Raw genomic sequence first — 6,846 nt, 5'->3', positions numbered from 1 at the left:
CAGACCCCCTCCGGTTCCTGGATTGGAACCATACTTCCTTGCTTCTTCTGTTTTCAGAGGATCGGGCTACTCTTTGGATCTGATTCTAACTCAGCCCTGATCAAAACAAACCTGCAGCTCCCTGAAACGTAAATGACCTTTTTAATATTCCCGGTTCATGGAGTGCTTCTCTCCAGATGGCCCCAAGCACATCTACCTGTTAACTCGTGCTCAGTCAACATGCAGCAGAACTTATTGATCGCTTTCCCTGTGCCAGGCACTGTGCTAAGTGCTGGGAATACAAAGATTAGGGACGGCCCTGACGGTGCTGCCTAGGCTCAGAGCCCGAGGCAGACGCGTGAACACTCTCCACGCAGTGGGGGAGGGGCACATTCTAGCAAGATGCGGCCTCTGCCAGGGCAGGGCTGGGGAGGTACTCCACCTGCAGGATTACTGTTCTCTGCCCTGCCTCATTGCCATGAAATGCCCTCAAAATGTAAGAAGTCCTGGGCAGGGGTGTATCTTGGGCGTGGTACTACCCCAGCAGCAGTGGAGGGTCCTGTATCCTGTGGCACCTTGGTCGGGCTCTCCAGACCCCCTCGCTGCAGCTGCGTGTTTGCAGACTCCACCCCGCCCCCCACCCCCACCCCACCTCCGCCTCACATAGCCCCGCTTTGTGGATGCAATGGTGGGAGGCTTGGCCGCCGTGTTCCTAGTGGGCCGGGGAGCAAGGCTGTGGACTGATGGAGCCTGATTTATGCTCCGGCCTCTGGCCTTGCAGAGAGCATGGGGGAGGAAGGGCTGGAAGGATCCCTGCCCTGTAACGGGAGTGCATGGCCGGCGAGTCTCCCCTCCCTGAAGCGCATGGCCGGCGAGTCTCCCCTCCCTGAAGCGCATGGCCGGCGGGTCGCCCCTCCCTGGAGCGCGGTGCTGCCGAGCCGGCCGGGCGCGCCCGGATGGGCCGCGGGGACTTCAGGACCGCGGCCAGCGCTCCCCGTCCCGGTGGGCAGGGCAGAAGCGCTTCTGAGTCTGCAGGACCCGCCTCAGACTCCGAGCCCTTGCGGCCATTCGTCATCCTGGCAGAGCAGAGAGCTTTGCAACTTTATGCCTAGGCATATAAACTGGAGGGACTGGCCCCAGAGTTTGCCGCCGCCACTGTTAAAGCTGTTTTAATTAGCTGCAGGATTTTAATGAGCTGAAATTAAGAAGAGCCCCAGCTCAGAAGTAAGCAGGAGCCGCACACACGTTAAGAACTAGTCTGACAAAACAGATGGAGGTGGTGCTCTCAGGGGACTGGGCCGTGTGCTCCATTCCAGCGAAAAGCAAATTAGTTACCGAGTCTGGGAGGCTGGGGAGGGGAGGCAGAGGTCAGGCCAGCCCGCCCGCTGCGGCTGTGGGAGAGTCGGGGAGCGGCTCCCTCTGCCGCCACGACAGAACGCGCGGTGCCGGATTCAAGGTGACGGCACTGCTGGGCTCCAGCCTCCTCAAGTTGCCATAGCAGCCTCTCTCCGATGAACAGCTTCTCCCAGAGCCTCAGCCGGGAGGGACGTCATTGTTCGCTCCTGCCCGTGCGTGCGAGGAGGGGACCGACAGGACAGACAACTTTCCCAGGCCCCAGGGTCCGAAGACCAAATGGGGTCTCCCCCGGGCACATGGCCAGATGCCTCCTGCTGCCTCTAAAGGGGTTCAGGCGTGGGTCCCCACAGCCAGAGGGGGTCCTTTGGGTGAGCCCGGGAGCACCCGGCCTCAGAGCAGCCTCAGCCAAGCGTGTCCTTGGAGCCATCCGTCCATCCGTCTGCCTGCCCGTCGCCACTGGAGGTGCGTGTGTTTTGGCTCAATTCCCTAGTCCTTTCTTGTGCCCTGAAGTGAATTTCCCAGAGAGGCAAAATTTTAAATCAAATAAATAAGGAAATGGGATGAATCCTTGGCCTTGCCCTGTGTCCTGGGGGGGGGGGGGGGGTTTACAAGATTAATTGGAACCTTTTCTTTTCTCTCTTTCTTTCTTAAAGTAAAAATTGGTGATGCCATCCAGGCTCCAGGGAGAGAGGCCGCTGGGGGAGTAGGAATCGTGAGGAGGGCAGGACCTTCTGGAAACTCACTGGGCGGTTTATCTTTCTTGCCTGAGCCCTCCCCCATCTCTGCCACCAGGATTTTGAATCCTTAATCCAGTTCTTATTGTCTGTCAGTATCAGAAGGGACACAGGGAGGGGAGGGTGTCCCACTGGTCTTTGGAGCCGAGTGCTTTGCGGTGTGGTGGGAGGGGCTGTCCCAGGTGGAGTGGAGGCCTGTAGAGTGTTTACCGGGCCCCTGGGCAGCCAGAACCTGGCCTCTGACCGTGTCACATCCACTCGGAGGAGAGGAGATGAGTAGCCTTTGGACGAGCATCTCCCCTGTTGCTTTGAAAATGATGTGTGACTTTGAAGAAAAGGATCCTTACAGGGACAATAGGGCATCAGATGTGCACACTCCCTGGAGTACTGTGTAGCCTGGCAGTGACCTCGCCCTACCCCCACCCTTCGGGGAGGAGGCTCCTACAAGCCCGATGATGGGGACAACCCAGCCAGGCTGCAACGAGTTGCCCAGGAGGGGAGGCGAGTCACCATCATGATGCCTGTTTGCATGGAGCGGGGCGCCAGCTGGTCAGATGGACTCTGTCTCCAGGGAAGGCAAATGCCGCGAGGGGTCCCGGAGGAAAAGGCTGGTGCTTTGGACCAGGGCAGAGGAGACCAGGTGCAGCTCTAGAACCAGTTTCCCTGGGCATGGGAGGGAATCCTTGCATTTTCTCGTGGGTCAGTAAAATGGGGAGTGGGGTTTCTGAAAGGGAAAGGGCAGCTGTTGAATACCTTTTCAGGATGGGGAGCATGGGGGGACTGATCCTTCTGCCCCTTGCAGATGTAGGCTCTGGGGCCGTGTTCTTTTCCCACCAAATTTGGGGGCAGGGATGTGGTCCTTGTCCAGCTACCAAGCACGTGGGTGGCAGGAGCCTGGCTCCTCCATGTGTCTGATGTGGCGGGTTTGCTTTGGGCACATTCGCAGACAAATGGGGATGGGTCACGGTGCAGGATGAGTCTAACAGAGAGGTCTGTACTGGTTCAGATGGCCATAGGCGTGACAGACTGAAGAGAAGAGGGGGACCGGCCAGCTCTCCTGTAGTCACTTCTGCAGCACCAGCTTCTGTACAAACAATGCAGTTCTCACAGATGCTTCTCAGTCTTTGTCCATTGTGTGGAGCCTGTGGGCCTGTTTGGGGGCCCTTGCTTTGGTCATTTTACCAGGTAGTTCCACGTGCTAGCCATAGAATTGTTGTCTTTCCTTCCCTCCTTCCACTGTCCCTTGCTTCCTCCCTCAGGAAATACCCTCGTGCTGGGGACCACCCTGGCCTCGAGCCCGTCTTGGAAGGCTGCCGTGGCTGCAGGGGCTGGGCCAGCACCATGGCCCACATAATCAGAGGCTCATGCAGGGGGCCGCTGGTGCTGTGTGTGCTGGGCGTGTGTGTGAGCACGTGTTTGTGCGCACACACCTGCCTGAGTCCACGTGCAGGGCGCACCAATGAGCTGCTTCGGAGAGGCCTTGAGCTCCCACCCCTGCTCCCTGTCTGAGAGTCTCATCCGGGCCGCCTCCGAGCCATGTCATTTCTGCTTCTCTAACTCCTTTCCAGGACTCCTTTGGGACTCACGAGGGGTTAGGCTAAGTGCTTGTGGGGGGACACAGAGAGAGGGTGGGTGAGAGCAGCTCGGCCTCTCCATCACACTCGCCCTCCTTGGGGCCTCAAGGCTGGGCCCGGCAGGGGCTCTGCAGACAGGGCGGACATTGTGTGGGGAAATGCTTGGGAGACCAAGTCACCTGCTTGCCACCCCGAAACCCCGAGTCAACTCCAGGTGCTGGGCAGTCAGGAACCAGCTGCTCGGCCCAGCCCAGAGGGCCCGGCATCCAGACGCGTCCCCATGCATGGAGGCCCATGGCAGGTTAATTAAAGTTAACTGAGTGAGAAAAGAAAAAAACTGCAGAGGGGAGAAATCCAAACCTGCCATTTAACACTCCTCGGCCCTTCAAGCTGTTCTGAGAAACATTCTAGTCCTGGGGAGCTCTTCTGGCCAGGGACTGGGGAGGGGCTTTTCCTTTCATCACTTCCTGCCCTGGGCCCCAAAGGCTGGACACAGAGGGACAAGAGCTGGGGCTTCCTCTGTTAGTGTCCAGTGCCAGGGCAGGGGTGGCCCTGGTTAAGCCTCTGTGCCCGATTGACCCCAGGTGGGAAAATGCCGTCATGCAGAGGGGCACCTCTGCTCTGGGACCCCAGACCAGCCACCTAACTGGTCTCCGAGCCTGATGGGAGCTGTCCCCAGCTTGGCCTCCCTCAGACACAGGTCTGGCTGCCCCCTTTAGCCCCAAGCTCAGAGAGGAGTGTGAACTGGAACCCTGAAAGGAGTGTGAACTGGAACCCTGAGAGGAGTGTGAACTGGAACCCTGAGAGGAGTGTGAACTGGAACACTCAGTTAACTTTAATTAACCTGCCATGGGCCTCCATGCATGGGGACGCGTCTGGATGCCGGGCCCTCTGGGCTGGGCCGAGCAGCTGGTTCCTGACTGCCCAGCACCTGGAGCTGACTCAGGGTTTCGGGGTGGCAAGCAGGTGACTTGGTCTCCCAAGCATGTCCCCCCACAATGTCAGCCCTGTCTGCAGAGCCCCTGCCGGGCTCTGGAGGGTTTCAGCTCCAGGGGGTCTTGCTCCCACCAGCACAGCATCTGCCATGAGGGCCAGCTCTGGCCAGTGGGAAAAACCCAAACAGAGGAAGCCCCAGCAAGCCGTGAGGGATTAGCCTGCCCTCAAGTGTGTGAAAGCCTCCTGCTGTATGAGGCAGGTCCGAGGGCTTTGTCCGCCAGGACAGTTGTGAGGTACAAGGACAGAGTCCTGCCTGCACCATAGGCCCCCCTGCATGGCAAGCATACCTTCATGTTTTGGGGTTCAGAGAGCCTTGACAAGTGTGAGGGGGGTGGTCGCTTGTCCTCTAGGCAGGTTTGGTGAGTGTCTCTCAATGTGGTTTTTCTGGGACAGACACAGGAGACCCTGGCAGGAAGCTGGTGTCCTGGTCATGTAGGGGTGGGATGGTGGAGGGAGAAAGGGAAACTCCCCTCAACCCCGTCTTGGGCCTGAAAAAGTGGCAGGGGACCCCTGAGGGAGCAGCAGAGGGCAGGGAGTGTAGGGACTGCTCCTGGGTCACGTGCAGCGGCTGGTCTCAGCCCCTCCTAGGGACGCCCCATCTGTCCCTTGGTGATGGACAGACCTTCTCTTCTGCCCTGTAGACTGTGCCTGATGGACTCCTGGTGTGGATGATGAGGGAAGAAGGCGCCTCCCACCCCCGAGAGGCGAGCCTGGAGCGAGCCCCGGATGGCCCCACGACCTGGAACGATGCGGCTGGCCTGCATGTTCTCCTCCATCCTGCTGTTCGGAGCCGCGGGCCTCCTCCTCTTTATCGGCCTGCAGGATCCGGCGGAGCTCGGCCCCCAGCAGGTGCCAGGTGAGCCCGCGCGCTCTGTCCTGCTGCCCTCTGGCCCCTGTCTTCCCGCCCGAGGGGCAGAACACGTGCTCAGCCCTGCAGCTGCCACAGGGTGCAGGGCCTGGGTGCAGGGCCTGGGTGCAGGACATGGGTGCAGGCCTCTGCCCACAGCACAAGGCCAAACCACGCTGAGAACCCTGGCAGCAGGGGAGGGGGCCTGGGCCCCTCCCGACATCACCTCCAGGTAGAACCCTGTGTTCTGATGTCAGGCCACCGCCTCAGGGCTCTGGCCTCTGACCTTGAGCTGGTGCATTGCAACAATTGACTGCAATCCTGACCATCTGTTTAACCTGATGTTGCCCCAGGAGGAAACTCCAATTTAAGGAGAATTCTTAATCCCCCCAAGGGTGACTCAACTTCCCTGCTCAGTGCTGGGACCCCTCAAATCCAGCCGCTCTGCCCTGGGCAGAGGTTTGGGGGTACCTCCTGGCTTTGTGAGGCTGAGAGCCAGTTCTGTTGGCCCTCCACCCACTTACCTCCCATTCCGCCTGTCCCTGCTAACCCACTTGCAGGGAGCACTCTCCCTGAGTCACAGAGGCTGCAGTCTGCTGGGGACTGTGGGGGTTGCTGGGGGGGGAGGGGACAGTGCAGTGAGAGCGGGAAGAGCAGATGAAATGTGGGGAGGAGAGCTTGGGAAAGGCCCCTACCCTGAGGTGCCTCTGCTGATGCTCTGGGTCCCAAACTCTGGTTCCCTAAAAGCATGGTAAGGCTGGAGGCCAGGGGCCCCTCTTCCTGGGGGAGGACAGCGTCCCTCAGCAGTGGTCCTGTGTGCCTTGACGAGGGAGGGTCTGTGAAAACACCCACTCCTAGCCTGCATACCCCAGGACCTGGCATACTCGTGCACCCCCAGGGCACCCCTCTCCCCAGGGACACACAAGCACACACTCGCAGGTGCTGTGAACCAGGCACAACTGTGAAAGGGCAGCGGAGGCCAGAGGCAGCCCCTGCCTGCAGCCCACAGGAGATCAGCACCGCACAAGGAGGGAGGAAATAGTCTCCAGGCCTGCAGCCCACCCACCAGCCTCACCTGGCCCTCATGCTCAGAGCAGCGCTATGCCTCTTTCCCTGGCCCTTATTGTTCACTTCTGCAAACAAAGGCTCTCGCCCATGATCGTGGCCCTAAGCACAAATAAGGGGCTGGAGGCACCAGGCCTGGCAGAGGCTAATGAGCTGAGAGGCCATCAGAGGCCGTGGAGGCGGTCGGTCCCCAGGAGACAGAGTGCGAGTCATCAGAGCTGACTCATACCTGGGCCGAGTCTCCCAGAGTATAAAGCTGTCCAAAGTGGGGCATCTGCAGAAGCCAGGGCACGTG

At 59.7% G+C, this 6,846-nt stretch overlaps 1 long non-coding RNA gene across 1 annotated transcript; it reads left to right on the top strand.

The window, feature by feature from the left end:
- The first annotated feature begins 1,345 nt into the window (after nucleotides 1-1,345).
- On the top strand, nucleotides 1,346-5,496 carry LOC143660250 (uncharacterized). The gene is made up of 2 exons (XR_013163892.1): nucleotides 1,346-1,797; nucleotides 5,281-5,496. It is a non-coding gene; the product is annotated as an uncharacterized LOC143660250 (long non-coding RNA).
- Nucleotides 5,497-6,846: the final 1,350 nt, after the last annotated feature.

Source organism: Tamandua tetradactyla, chromosome 16, assembly GCF_023851605.1.
Source record: "Tamandua tetradactyla isolate mTamTet1 chromosome 16, mTamTet1.pri, whole genome shotgun sequence".
In the NCBI taxonomy this organism is placed as follows: domain Eukaryota; kingdom Metazoa; phylum Chordata; class Mammalia; order Pilosa; family Myrmecophagidae; genus Tamandua; species Tamandua tetradactyla.
The sequence above is the reverse complement of the archived record's forward strand: the minus strand, read 5'-3'. Positions and strand labels throughout refer to the sequence as shown.